At 43.1% G+C, this 15,865-nt stretch overlaps 1 protein-coding gene across 2 annotated transcripts in view; it reads left to right on the forward strand.

Annotated features, from left to right (window-relative positions):
- The window catches only part of rerea (arginine-glutamic acid dipeptide (RE) repeats a), a 123,241-nt gene that overhangs the window by 22,962 nt on the left and 84,414 nt on the right, over positions 1-15,865 (forward strand). For both annotated transcript variants that reach the window (XM_053424549.1, XM_053424550.1), the window contains exon 2: positions 3,003-3,080. The gene's annotated coding sequence lies outside the window, so the exon portion shown is untranslated. The remainder of the gene's footprint in view (positions 1-3,002; positions 3,081-15,865) is intronic.

The following is a 15,865-nucleotide window of genomic DNA, read 5'->3' on the forward strand; positions in this document are numbered from 1 at the left end:
GCCATTTTGGATGAAGCGGTCAGATTGCTGCTGGTTCCCAAATAGCTTTGCCAGGTTAAATCGGGATGAAAGTTGTGCTTATTGATTTCATAAGAGTCCCTCCAGGTAGGACTGATTGAAAAAAATCTTATCACGATAATTTTTTCATATCAATATATATCACGCTACAACTATTTCTGTCTATTTCAATTTCATGCTTTCAACACAATTTGTAGTGCACGCTGCTCTATTTCTCGTTGGACTTTAAATAACCAAAATATATCTGCTGTAATGTTGTTTCCGTGAACAATTTCTGTCCTCTTTTATCTCGTTCACACTCCTGACATCCTTGGGTGCATGGCTGCAGTAGCCCAAACATTAGCATGTATGCTTCCGCCAGCTTCGACTCCTACACTCAGAACGTGTGTCAACCTAGCCTGACGTGGCTGTGACTCTATTTCAGCCTCATTATCATTGACCCTTCAGATTGTCTGTCAAAACATGGATGGAATAATTTCCGGTCTTATATTTCTATCGAGGAAAAGTTATTTCTCTACAATTATCTTTCTCCTTTTACGACCCAGCTCTACCTCCAGGATTTACACCAGTCTGCTTGACCTTGAAAAAAAATTCATTTCTGAGCCTGTCGAGCTTGTCTTAGTTTCTCCGTTGTGACAAGTTGGAGACTGAACTAAACTTCTTTTACCAGTGTTTTCTCCTGTAAACCCTGTTTAGATCATTTCTCATAACACACTAGACACTGGCCTGGTTGAATGTTGAAATCATGAAGATGCAAAACAAAGGCTTCTTTCTTTTGTCGTGTTGTGCTGAGGAAGTGTTTTGTAGTTGTCAGCATGAGCCTAGTGGACATTTAGAGACACTGACTGATGATCATGAAAACAAAAGCTTGTCCTAGGGGGATTTTATCACGCGTGAGTGCATGCATATTCAGATTTTAAAGACTTGAGACCAGGCAGCTAAAGACAGAAAGGCCAGTTTGTCTTTGTCATCATCCACAGTGCTCACATATAATAACACTCTACTCTACAGAAGTGGGCGTGATCGCATGAGCACACATGCTAAAATATAGGAATGGACATTTCTAGGCCTGTTGAGCTTGTCTTGGTTTGTCTGTTGAGACTAGTGGGAGAGACTGAATGGATCGGCAGTTTGTAAAAGCAATGATGCTCCATGCCTCGTGTTATTTGGTTACAGCCTCTAGGCGGAGATATGAGTATTAAAATGGAGATATGTTAGTCACCCACTGATTTTACAGTTTTTTTAAACTGGGACAGATGAGTCCCTGTATGTGTGTGCGCTTGATGGCCACATTGTCTCTCACCGTGAAAATCCCAGGAGGTGAAAGCAGAATCAATGTGAGCTATTCATACATGGATTTAATCCTCAGCTTTACTGCCATTTACTCTGTGGTTATGGCTCTTATGCTGTCAAGCAGATGTCCCTGCTCAGCCACCCAGGTTAGGCTGCACCTGGTAACAGCATTGAGCCCTGGCATTAGGTGGCCCACTGCTCGTTTCATCTTGTCCTCGGGTGGCAACTATTGTATGGAAACATGCATTATAGCGTCACTAAAAGATAAGCAATCCGAACATTTGAAATAAACATCCAGAACCTTAACATCTTTGTGTGTAATGTTAATATTCTTGCATATATCTGGAGGGTCGTTGTGTGTATTTGTGCTGCTTTATTTCCCCTCGAGGTATCAGACAACAGTTTACACTACTGGCTGTGCTGATGAACACTGCTGAGATTGCCTGGATAGGAATACTTTGATTTTATTCACTGCACACCTGGTGTTAGTTTCCAATTCAATACCAAACGGACCATTTCACCTCAAAATGCGAGACGAACTCAGGAGGTGTACTGCATCAGAAGCAGGGGAAGGAGTAATACACGCTTTCTTTTTGTACATCTGGTACACATCTGGGGAGGCTGCCTTGTTTTGTACAGTCGTTGCTGGTAATAGACCATTTGTCAAGAACTCAGCCACACCCTCCTCAGAAGAAAAAGACAAATCATACACATACTCATCCAACAACAGCGACCTACATATTCATCAGTTCCTCTCATCTTGCGCTCATCCTCAAATTATTCGGTTCCACATTTAATGATATACAACAAATTAATAATGTATCGATATATTATTCCAAACCATCTGGGAACATTTTACAAAACCATCATCATTTATTTTGATTTGTTGATAAGTTTTATTCTACACAAAAGTGGCTAGGTTTTCCAGAATAGAAATACAAATTATTATAGTTATAGTTATTTGTTTATATTAAGATATCCAACCAACAACAAATTTAATTTTTCAACCTCACACACACACACACACACACACACACATTCCCAGTGTGTGCAGCATTAACATCTGAACATTGAAATATAGCAGATTGGGTGTGTATTTGTGTGAATGTGTGTGTTGCATTTCTGGGTGTTAAAGAGAGTAAAATGCAGGGAGTCTCTGAGTGTGCGGATGCTGAATGTGAAATGTCAATGTTATTGAACAGGTGCTGCGAGGCAGAGCTGTGATGTTTTTATTTCCAAGCTCTTGTCGAGCGAGGAAGAGAAGAGAGGGCTCATGGGATAATGGGGGAGGTTTCGGGGGTGGGGGACTGTGTGCGAGTGCGTTTCTTTGTGTATATGCATGTGTGTGTTTTTACAGTGTGTGTAGCAGGTATCAGTGCCTGAATCCGTGTGTATCCAGAGAGGTTTATTCAGAAGAGGGAAATGAATACTGGCTTTCGAATAAAAGCTCACAATCTCCTCAGTGAAAATGTTAACTGCACTGTGAATGGGATTTAATTTTTCCGCGCACCTTCCTGTCTTTCAGTGGCTACATTCACCATGTGTTCCACATGATGCCAAATATGGCAGCCGTCTTCACCCATTTATACACCTCTACTGTCAAGCTGTTATCACCTTGTTTGTTCCATTTACACATCATTCATGTTTTTTTTCCCTTCTCCTCTGTGTGTGTCTGTTTTCCCCCCGTTCAGTTTTTCTCTTGCAGACTGTCGTGTCAATGCTTGTTGAGAAGCAGTGTGGCAGTGAACTAGGAGGTGAATGCAGTCAAGGTTAGTCAAAATGTTTTGCGACACTGTAGCGTTGTTTAACGCAGCATTCTCCTCTGTCCTCTGCCCCCTTCTCCTCCCCTGAAGTGTTTCTAATCCTTCACCACCTAGTGGCCCAGGGCTGAATATTATGCAAATAAAATCATATTGCCATTGGTTTGCAAATAATAATAATACAGTTGTCTTATGAGTCTGTACCAAACGAACATTTTCCCCACAAATGGAAAAATGCAACATCACAATGCTTCTTTAAAGATTGGTATGTTTTGATATGTTAACTTTTTTTTTATACAAAAAAGCTTCTGTAGATATTGCACTGGGCCATTTCCTGATTTCTATTGTTTAGCCCTTTTTGCCTCCTTCCTCTCCATCATCATCATCCTCGCCCCACGTTGAGCTTTGTCTTCTCCACCGCACTCGTCCTTTTCCTCCACTTCACTCCTGCTACTTTCTGTCCAGCTGGAGAGTGCAGGTTCAAGCCTGTCAGTGCTAATTCATCCTTCATCTGCTAACTCGTGCTAACCCACTCTCGTGTTTGTGTCCCAATGCATTACATTCTATATTTTATAGCATTGCTTACTTATATGCAGGCCATTCTCCTTCCTTTGTAGAAGGTGCTATATTTTTGCAATGCCACCGCTTCAGTCTACCAAACTACCATTTGTTTTTTGTTGCTGATAAACTAGTGACTCTACACTGGATTTTAATCCCCAATTTTGAATGGGTGTTCAAAATTACACCCATTTTTTAAAAAGTGGTACGTGAAGCAGCGGTAAAATCATTCGTGATACAGAGGGTGGTGCAGTTCAAAACTTACTAGCAGGTCACTAATGAGTTTGGTAATTGGCTTGCTTTGGCCTCCGCGCATCCCTGCCCTCCCGCTGCTGATGTGTGCAGGAACAGAGAGCTACAGCTTGCACTCCTTCCCTTGCTCCCATCTTTTCTCCCCTCGCTCGACCCATCCATCTTTCCCTCCACCCATCCCTCCTCCACGAGCTGACTTGTGGAGCTAATGCTGCATCAAGCCGTCTCTGTCTATTCCCTCCTTTTCTGATTGTGAAGAGAGCTACCATGCTGCATGTTAGATTTCCACTCGGCTCATTATTGAATATCACCAGTGTTACTCTATCTCTCATGCCCTCAGTGTCTCCCACTTGCTTGCTATCGCTTACACACACTTACTTCCTACCACACACCGACACACAAATCTACTATATGTTAGATGCCTCATGCATTATGCAGAATATGTGCATCCAAACAAGCAATTTGCAGAATTTCCAGTTCACCACCACTTCTGAGTAGTAATTCTCTGTGTCCACGACAGCATAATGAGAAGCAGCAGAGTTCCATGCTCAGTTGATTCATAAGCCCAAACAATAATGACAAAGAGCAGCAGGCTTGCCATGTAATCATAAATGACACTTAACATATCACTCCCAGATTTCATCACATTATCTCCTCACCAGAGACATCAAAAGGGGCAGCCATTCTTTGTGTCTCATTGCTGTTGTAATAATGTTTAATAGGCAAACATTGCAGCATCACATCTGGTGTAAATCGCTTTAACTTGCATATTAAATTCTAGTGGTAATAGTTTGGGGGAAAAAATCAAAAAGGACCTCCATGGTTTTGTTGCAATTGAGAGAGTTTTAGTCGGGGTTCTTTATTGCTTTGTTTGTTTACGAAAACGCAGTTGCCTGTGGGGATCTGCACTAGTGAAGATGACCTAATATATATTCTGGCTAATGAGCGAGCTTCCCACCTTCTTGCCTATCTCCATTAATTTCCATTTTGTACCTTTAAAAAGCCATAAATAAAAACTGCATGCATTATTAAATGTGGCTGTCTACAGATTCGAGAATGTTTGCCAAGCTTTTTATCTACTCTCACAGTGGAGCGGGCGATTCTGAATGCTGCAGGGGTTGTAAGGCCAAAGCACGGCTAAGTGGCTCCTCTTGACCTCAGCACTGATCTCCAAACTTGTCTGCTCCGACTGCACACCGACCGGTTTTCTACCCATTCGCTCCCTCATCTAGTAACGCCGCCTCGACGCCCTGTCTGTCTCTCTGAATAACTTGATTTTTTCCACCACACCCAGTGCTGACACGCTGACCGTGCACTTGCCTTTGAGATTACTTTTCTCTGCTGTTATTCATAAAAAGGAAGAGGTGGAAAAATCCTCCTCTGACCTACAATGGATGCGCTTATTCTAGTTATCGCTGTCTATCTGTAAACTAGATGGCTGAATCATTAGCTTACACACTCAGAGCAGCCATGTGAGACTAGAGAAGAATAATTGATTTCTGAATAAGCATCGGTACTGGAGGGGGTGAAAACATAGACGAGGCTTTGTGGGCCATTGCGCCATATTGAGCATCGTAATACGCATGTCATGAATTATCGTGTGTGGAGTTTTGTTTTTTTTTTGTTTTACACAAATTGAGCCTCAGTTTCCCCACCCCCCTCTTTTAGCACAGCAACAGCACAAAGCTGCAACGCTGCTCATTGTCCATAGGGTGGCAGTGTATGGAGGTGAGACAGGCATGTGCTCTGTGTGAAATGGAGCAGTCACTGGCTTTCTGATCACAATCAGCCTGGAGACAGTAACCACACAGGAATCACACACCCCAACCGCCACTCTGTCTTGCTTTCAGGATCATGGACCCCGTGTTATGCTTTAAAGGCTGCTGATCATTTTTAAACACAGCTTCACTTTGCTTAAAGAGGATTTTCCCTAACTGGATCCAGAACTAAACACGAGACACGAGCACTGTTTGTTTATCTTGCTGTGTCTTTGTTCACAAAAGGATTTGCCTGAAATGTAAACTTCCTCCTTTGTACCACAGCGTGCACTCTGTCTCTCCCTGGCCCTCCTTGAAATACAGCCTCATTCCTGAGAGGCTGTTCTCAGTGCAGCCACGGCAGCCTGAACCGGTCTTTTATTCAGATGAATGAGGCCCTGTTTTGCTTGGAGAATCAGACAGACACAGACGGTCCACGTGAGAGCTTGAAGAATGTGGAAAAATCGGGGGTTTAGTGAAAATAGCATTGAAGGTATTACCCAAGTGCCAGAGCTGCACGATTCTGGATAAAATAAGATTCACAGTTTCCCCTCTCGGAAATGTACTTTCTCTCAGTAAATGTTTATTTCATTAATTTACCTGCTATAGAATAAAATGCAAAATCCAAAAACATCACGGCTCCTGTTATAGATCTGCTGCACGTTTCCGTTTTAACTTATTCGCAACAGCTTCATGAATCCAAATGAACAGTCAAAACAATCACAATCCGTTTCCTATTGTTTCCGTTGAGCACATATTTTTGTCAGTATTGGCCATCATAAAATTTGTTGAGTAGGAATGCAATACATCTTAGGGTAGGAACATTAGTCAGTTAACACACAGTATACAATATGTCATTAAACCTATTTTTTTATTTGACTATTTTATATTTTCTGTTTCCTTATGAGTAAAAAATGGCTTAAATTAACTTTGCAAATTGTTATAATCTCTATATCAATTACAAAAATGCCCTTGTGGCCGCAAAACACTTTTGCCAATTATTAACTTAGCTGCATGTTACTCCAGTGATGAAATAAATCCAGGCCATATCCATTTTAAGAATGAAGTCATATTCAAAATAAGGGTATCAATAAATCTAAACTCACTTGCCGATTTATTAGGTACACCTAAATATAACTAATGGAATACAACACAACAACCCTGTAATAAATCCTCCCTCTATGAGGAATGCGATGTTCAGATTTTATTGAATTTTTAAGAGGGTGTGGATTTATTTTAATGGCCGTTTTTGGAGGCTGTAATTTTCTGTGCTGAACTGAATTGCACTGAGATGCATTTCAAATATTTTGTCGACCTTATTTCATATAAATGGGGTCGACAAATATACACCCAATACAGTTTAACAGCACCACATATGACAGTGACATTAAATCAAAACCTCTTTTGAACAGATTTAAGAAACTGAACCTTATAATCCTCACGAAGGAAGCATTTATTGAAAGATTTTTGTATTATACTCCATTAGTTTATCCATTATTATTATTATTATCGTTATTAAATAGTGTGGTGATTGAATGCAATGTTGAATTCATGAGATAAGCGTACATTTTGAACAAGCACCATGCCAGCTCTTTATAAAGCGGTTTGACGCTTTTGCTCGTATTTATCAATGTTTGCAAATGAGCAAACAGGTTCTGCTGTGTTTTATATTTCATAAGGATAAAATGCTGTTCTTCTTCTCACTAACATTTGATCCGTTTGAAACCAGGTGGGAGCTGTCTCCGTCTGGAAAAGGGTTTACTTAGATTCATATTTTTTTTAATGAAATAGTTTTACCAAATGGCTTCTGCGAGTGAGTTTCACTCTCGTGAGGAGCTTGTGTAGCTTTGGCAAAGAGATCGGACATATGTAGTCTACAAGTGTCTTGGTTTTCAGAGTGTTGCGAGGCTGCCAAATGTGACTGTGAATAGCTATGTAAACAAGATAGCTATGTGAGGCTAGACCTTGCACTGATTGCCTAAAGTGAAATACCATTCCTTGGCTTCCCTCACATTTTTACAAGTGTGTTAATGATCTAAATTAAAGGCTCGCTAGGTAGCAGCTTAATTACTAGCTGTCTGTTTGGATTGTCTCCAAAGGACATCTTTGTTTTCAGTCAGTCCTTCGTCACCTTTACAGGCTGTACAGAGAAGTGTGACCCTTATTTCTAAAAGGTCCTTTTTTAAATTTGATTTATGAATTTTTACTCTATTGAGTAAGGTTCTCTGTAGCTCCAGCAATAATCCTGAAAACCCTGTATCTTCATATCCACAGGCAAGAAGTTCAACCATATTTAGTTGAGCAATTTCCTTGGGTTACTTTGTTGGGAGATTGGAGAGGGTTGTTTTATTGCTTCCCCTTCTCTCGAGCCCCTCCAGGCAAAGTCTGTGTTTTAATTAGTCATGTAAGACCCTATTTTCCCTTTGGATTCCCCAACTTGTAAAGTGCTCTCTTAAGAATCCATGAAGGCTAAAAGGGGCAATGAATGATTGGAAGTCAGCTTTTTATCCCTCTTTTTTTTTTTTGCTTGCTCGCCAACAGTGAAGAGAGAGGGGGGGGTCAGCACTTGCCGTCAGTATGAGAAACAGTAACTTCAAGCAGCAGTCACACAGTCTTTGTTCTTTATGGATATAGTACGTGTGGCGAAGGGAGAGTCGTGGCTTTAAAGCCCCATCTGGAATAGCACTGTTCCAAGTTTCTAATAAGTGAGGAACGGCTTGTGTAGATAATACCTGTCTGCGAATGGTGAAACGCTCTCAAGGTTCAGTCTCGCACATCCGCTCTTTCCTCCCTGTATTATGTTTAAGCAGCAGGGAAGTTGGCTAGTTGCACTGCAGAGATTTAGTCATGTGCTAAAACCAAGCTTCTGAAGTACACCCTCACCACCGCCAAAACCTAACCCTCCCCCCTCGGTTTACAAGTCTGTTTCCCCCCCACTTCAACTTGTCTGCTCATCCCTGGTGAATGTATTAAATGAAGTTACTAGATATGAGTGCTTAAGAGGCCAGGGCCTCTGAGGCTTGCCAAGTCTCTCACAGGCTTGGCTCATTCATCCATGACACTTTTTTCTGTTGTTTCAGCTACTGGCTGACTTATTTGTGTTGCCGAGCACTTTCTCTCTATCTCCTCTCTTTTGCTTGCATTCTGTGTTTGCTGCCTCTGAGTGGCTTTTTTTTCCTCCGGCGTGGAGGAAATCAGGCTAAAGCAAACACTGTGTGTCAGCCACAGCTTTTGTTAAGTATTCATTTTTAATGAGCGTAAGTGGCTACAGAATCCTATAAACCATAAATGGAGTGTGTGTGTGTGTGGGGGTGGTGGGGGGGGGGGCATGTTGGCCATTGATTCAGTGGCAGTCTTTCTGTTTAGTCACACATGTGCTAATTATTTCTGATGTGGTTGGGGAAAAACATATTTTTTAAGATGGTAGTTTGTGGGGGGGGGCTTTTATACACCCTTTGGTTTTCACAGCTCTTTTAAAGGAATTGTTCTTCATTAATAATCTTACAGAAAAATTGTGTTGTGGAAAAGTGTCGTTTTTTTTTGTTTTTTCTCGAGCAAAGCGCAGCTCCGTTACATGTAATTTCCTTTGAATGCAGAAAGAGGCACCAAGTAACCACTTTTTGTTCTGTCGGGGATCGAAGGCACTGTAGCAGGGGGGTTACTCAGGGAAAAGGTATTGTGATGGGCCGTTTGAATGCTGAACAGAATTGAATAGACACAGTCAGCTTCCCAGATACATGCTTAGGCCTGTAGAATGTGGAGTGCTTTGCTTGTAACTGCACCGGTTGTCTCCTTTCATTATCGGTTAATGGTGCCCAACTTGACAGAGCCATGTGATAAACAGAGGAGCTGTGAAATCCTGGAGGTGGAGTTCTCGTCTGCCTGATAATGGGATCTCATCTGCCAGAGAGGGGAGCCTGCCCTGCCAGCCAATCCGGCTTTGCGTTGCACTGCCTTCAGACAGGATTCACTGCATTCACCCTTCACCGCTGTCTCGGGCCAACTTAAGCCTCACAAACCTACTGAGAAATGTTGCCATTTGACTTGTCTCTTCTTGGAAACACCACAGTAGCCCTTGTTTTTCTTCCCTTTTCGGCTCTGATTGTGCATCAGAAACATAGACATCCATGTCAGATCATTTGATTGTTTGTGTAACTCAGGAAAGGAGGAAGACTGTGTGTTTGTGTAAATATCATAAATATTGACCCCGTGAAATGTATACATACAGCGATAAGAGAGCAGCTGCGGCTGTGGTGGTGTTATGTTACTCTGTGGAGGGGGAGGGGTGGGGGTATGACTTCTCAGGACAGTAGCCTCAGGAACTGGAAAAGGTTTTACCAGCACTTTGTCGAACAGTAGAATTACCACCCCAATCCCCCCACCCCCAACCCCTTCATGAAACAGAGATGACCCACAAGGTTCGCAGCACAATGAAGGAGCCTCTGCACACCACCCTCCACTAAGTCTCTCTACCACACGCCTCTCCTGTTGCCTGTGTTTGGGCTTTAGTGCAAAAAGAGTGCTCAGACAATTTGTTGTAGTTAATTGGATTTCTGACAGCGATCCAATATCACATTTAAGAAAAAATGAAAATGTGTCAAGCTACCCATTCATTTCTAAAACTAAATACCATCCACGTGTGGGGCAGATGGTCAGATTATTATTATTACCTTAATTCAATGGTTTGATTTTGATTAAAAAAAGAAAACAAACTGTGTGTTTAGCCTTTGCCGCTAAATGGGACTGAATGAGCACTGAGACCTTGAGGGAAAATGACCAGGATCACATTGGATGTCATGTGCAGACTAACCATTAAAATCAGCCTTCACAAATACTGCTAATGGACTATTCACATTATCTTCCCTGCTTGTTTCTGCCTTTTTAATGGAGGGGGATGGGGGGGGGGGGGTGACTAATTAATTCATTATCCAAAAATGCAAATGAGCTCCACAAGCATAAGCAGCAGTCATCCTCCCTCCCTCCTTCGCTCTTGAGTCTTTATACTCATGTTTTAAAATAGAAATCCCTTGTATATAAAATGATTGTTCATTTATGTTTCTATTTAACCGATCACCAAACTGTGCGCTCGTGTACTAGGAAGGAATCCAGGTTATTAAGCACCTATTAGGACTAGTACTACTATTCTCACCAGCGTTTACTGCTTTCATTGTCTTGCTTCAGTGTTACATTCCCATCGATCGGCTGATGATGGTCGCTCTGGCCGCGTGCGTGTCGCTTCCTCACAAACACAGACTTGCATGCACACACGCACACACTCACACAATCAGGCAGCGTGTCCCTACGGGGCTTCCATCAATCATCAGCCCCGTTGGTGCCCTCCTCTCTCTCCACCCCCTCTCTCTTCCCAAACCACCACCACCACCACCCTTTTGTCCCTGACGATTATTTGAATCCAGTCCATGTTTTTGTTTCGCTCGGATTTTTTTTTTTTTGGTGCTTGTTGTGTGTGTATGTGTGAGTGTGTTTGTAAGAGAGAGAGAGAGCGAGTGTGGTCGGGGTAATTCTCCTTCACTAGTGTCTGGATAAAGAAAGACTAGGTCAGCCATGTGGATGCGTCTGTTGAACAGCTGAAGAGGAGGAGGAGGAGGAGGGGTTCACAGAGACTGAGGGAGCGATAGGGAGGACGTGAAGTGTGTGTGTGCATAGGAAAGAGAGGGAGAGAGGAGAGAGCGCGTGTGTGTGTGCGCGCGAGTGAGCGTATGAGTGTGTGTGGAAAAAGGAAGCGGAGCCTGTAAACGGCGAACTCGCTGGCTTCCTCCTCACCCCCCCTCATTCGCAACAACTAGCAGCGCCGCGTTACTTTTCATGTGGACACTATCACCGACTGTTACAACAACAACAACACGGCCGCGGGGAATAGGAGCAGTCCGGTGGAGGAGAAGAAGAAGAAGAAGAGGAGGCTGCTGCTGCGAACATGAGTCTATCAGTAAAGTGAAACCGTCTTTGTTGGAAGCAAGTGCTCGCCCGAGTCCCTCCGTGCGGGCAGCGTGCTGTTTCTGAGAGAAGTGTGCTATTCGCCTCGCGCTGTCCCGGGTCTTGGATTTGGCCCAGCTCGCTTTCTTTATATCTTTTTTTGAAGTTCGGTGGGTCATCTCGGGCAAGGCTCGCCTTTTTTTCCCCCCAACTAGTTTGCAGCAGTCTTTGGGACTCCCCAAGAATCACCAGACTGGCGGGTGAGTAGTTGCATTCAAAAAAAGAAAAGAAAAAAAGATTGCAGGATGGTTGTGGTTGGTGGAGGAGGGCGCAGACAAGCGGTGGTGGTGGGGGGGAGCAGTGTGTGTTATCCAGACACAGAGTTGTTGGACAGTAGTGATGATGACTGACGCCGGGTGGAACTTGGGTGAGTTTTTAAGCTGAAAAAGGTGTCCTGGTTTCTTTTTGTTTTGTTTATATCCGGAGCAGGAAGCGCGTGTGACCTCGAGTCAAATGTTTTGTGGAATGGCCCTGGCCAGGCTGAAAGTTGGCTCGCTGCTGTAAAACTTGGCTCTGGTCTGGCCTATGTAGCAGACCCTCGAGCAACCTCCATGACCTGGCCCAGCCTGGAACAGTGCTCCAGCTGCTAATGGTTTCCAAAGTGCGAATAGTGGAGGGAACAAAAGGTAGAGCTGTCCCAGGAAACATGCTGGAAAAGTATCTGTGGATGTGTGTCCGAGCAATCCGCTTTGAGGAAAGAAAAGAAAAGTTTGTTCCACTTGGAAAATGATGAAACACATCTTGATGAGTCCGTGGCAAATACATTTGACAGGTGGGATTCCCCTCCAGTGGCTTGTTGGATTTACAGCCCCCCTCGTGTCATAAATTGATTATTGCACTGTAATGATGGAGAGTCTCTTGGTGTGTTTTTGAAGGAAGGGTCGAGAGGGATCATGTGTGAACCAGTTGCAAACTGTTGAAGGGCCACCAAATTAACTTGACGCCCTCCCCCCCCCTTCAGCACCCCAGAGGCTATGAACTCTGGCCCAAGCACATGCAAGCCCTCACTGTGGGGTGGGTGAGGGGGGGAGGAGATCTGTGGCTGTTGTTGTAAAGAGCTAGGAGTGAGGGGGGGGGGTGGGGGGTGGCTGGTGGGATGTGTGTCTGTTTAGGAGGGGGCAGCTTAGGATCTGAAAGCAGACTACAGTTATTTGTCTGAAAGGCAGCTTATCTAATGTTTTGCGGTTCTAGTAAAAGAGGGAGGAGGGCTTGTTTGCCTAAATCACTGTAACACTGGACATAGCAAGTCTTCTTGTGACTCTTAGTCAGGAGCTGAATCCACAGGGTATGAAGCCCCACACAAGCACAAAGAAAAGCCTCAAGATTCAAATCGAGGACGGAGGGGAAGCGGCAATCGCCTTCAATCTCTGCCATATAAAAAGAATCCTTTCCTGCAATCCGTCCACTGCTGCTGCATTTTTCACGAGCTGTAACGTGGACTCAGGGGTTGCATCGCTAATTGTGAGGAGCTAATCTCCACCATGCCCAGCTTCCTGTGACATTTTGTTGTTCCTCTGCTAGCAGAGAAGTGACCTCTAGCTTAATGATTCAGATGTGATTAATCCACTTGAGTGGGACTACACTGCACAAGGCTAATGTATGACACCGGCACTGCAGATAACGGATGGCTGTTGAATCGTGAAGGATTCTTTCTCCAAGAAATAGTTTAAGGTTGAGTCAGTTTTGGAAGTCACACAAACGTGAATATGCGACATTGTTTGAGCTATGAGGTGTAATCACGGGTTAAACATTTGACAGTGGTGTTCCTGGAACTCTGGACAAAGCAGAACTGTCAGTCAGTGCTCTCTCAGCTGAAATGGGAGTGATCTTTGATTTCAGGGTCAATAGCAGATGGAGTGTGAAGATATTACAGACAATGAGCCTTTTACCAAGTTGTCCCTTGACATTTGAGTTTATTTGTGCCGCAGCATTAGCCAAAATACGTTAATAATAGCAGAAACAAGGTAGGGTTTTAGGATACGTTTACACAATACAATTTTGAATAACATTTCAGTTTTAAAGCGGCATTTTAAAGAAAACCTATCTTCATCCAGATGTGCGTTTTAGCGCCATATCAGAAACAATTTTCATTCATACTAAACCAATTTCAAAATGCATATCACATGATGATTTATGTTCACCTAAAATGCACGAGTTGGTGTAAACAGGAGCCAGATTGTGTATGTGCAGTTGATTTTTTGTTTGTTGTTGTTGCTGAAAAAACTTGGAATAATAAACCGTCATGACGAGTAGGACCAAAGATTTATTCTCATAGGACGAGATGGAACCAATCAAGAAACAAATGTGTGGCTGTGTCATCGTTTTTTAAAGTCTCAGTTTTTAACTAAAACTTTATAAATGTTAGGGGCTTAATAAACCCTGGTGTTGTCTGAACAACATGCATAAAAGTAACAAATGTGTTGTGTTTTAAAATTAAATTATATTTGTGCATTCCAGACATGTGAAGGAGACACTAATGATTTTATAGATTGATTGACTGTGCGTTCACTAGAGGTGTCTTTTGTTTTTGAGTTAACCATTTAATCCTTTTGCTATTCGTGTGTCACTTGGCTGGTGGTTACTCCTTTTATTCGAGTGATGGAGCTGTTTTTCAAATGGTAACTTGTTGTGTGACATAAATCCCTGTGTCAGCTAATGCTGTCATGTAGGAAAACTTGCATAGCTTGTATTTCTGAGCACGTTTTGAAACAGCATCTTCCTCACTTCCCCCCAGAGGTAAGGATAACCATTTAGTTTCACTCACTTGTGGATTGGATGAAAAAGGAAGTGGTGGTTTGCCTCTTAATGGAGTTCTCCACAAGAGCAAGAGTTGCTGTGCAGTGTGGGTTTTGTATGGGAAGACAGCACCAACCGTTTCACAGTAAGACTCCTATCAGATGAGAATATAGCAGCCCAAATCATAATTATGTTCACACTGCCATACTGCTGTCTGTATCGTTTCGCATCATCTCTACTTGCAGTGCTTAAACCAGTGTTTGTGGGAAATTAAATCTGATGTGCAATTTGATCTGGGTCTGAGTCCGCAGTCTGTTGTTGATTCATGTTAACCGAGGGGAAGCATAGTAGGGGTGTGAGTCATCCCCCCTTCACAAACACAAGTCTCACCGCTGACAAGGTACAGCGAGCTAGTAAACATTCACCTCACATACAGGCGCGTGTGAGAGTGTCACCTCTGAGGAATCTTAGGGGTGATATCCGGATCAAATAGGCTGTTTCTGACCATAGAGAGAGAGAGAGAGAGAGCGCTGCTTCATACACTGAGGCTGTAACGGCTGTCTAGCTGCTCAGACATGGCTGAATGTTTGACAGGGCATTGGAAAAAACGTTATTTAATCTGCTCGCATGATGGCCCTCACTGGGATAGCGCCACACTGCGTCTCTGCACCCTTTTTTCCTGCCAATGTCAGGATGATGGCAGTTGCTGGCTGGTAGAAGAACACTCTGAGCTTGCCTGTGTGTTGTTTTTTTAATGGCATGATTTGATGCATAAAGAATCCGAGAATGTTGAGTTGAAACTGATGCAGTGTTGGCTGGCATTTCATTTTCTTAATGAGCAAGTGTGCTTTGGGTTTTGATATAATTTCCATTTGGGTAATAGTCTGAATGACTGTAATCTGTTGTAATGACAAAGAAACAATCCCTTTGTTAGTATAATAAGCCACATGAATGAAAACCAAGGGGATGTTTAACCCATTAAACAAGAACCTGTAAGATGCTGATCAGGTAAACGTAGGTAAATTACAAGTCCAGCCTTTAGGCTGTCTGAATGCAGCTTAACTGCATATAGCTAAACCACATAAAATGTATCTCCTGCAGTTACCCTCCCACTGGTGACCCCAACAATACATAAATGCCAGCGCCGCCTTGTCATAAAGCCGGGCGGAAAATCAATGAGAAGTCATGGCTTCCATACCATTGTTGATACCATCCCCCGACACAGGAGCAGACTCATGGTTTTGAGGAGCGGTGATAAATCTCTTCAGCTCCTGTTGATTCTTCAGATGGTTTTCATTTCTAAATGGATGGAGCCGGCTCGGCATTTCCTGACCTATTGTCCTAGCAGATAGTGGTTGTACCAGTGACTCATTTAGAATACATTAGCTACAGATTGACACAGTACCCATGAAACGGTGGCAGCGCCGGTAAGGAGGCAGTACCCTCTGGTGGGTGACTCCTGAAATGGAGATGAAGGACTGGAGAGGTACTTTGATT

The sequence above is a fragment of the Pleuronectes platessa genome, chromosome 6 (assembly GCF_947347685.1).
Source record: "Pleuronectes platessa chromosome 6, fPlePla1.1, whole genome shotgun sequence".
Taxonomy (NCBI): Eukaryota; Metazoa; Chordata; class Actinopteri; order Pleuronectiformes; family Pleuronectidae; genus Pleuronectes; species Pleuronectes platessa.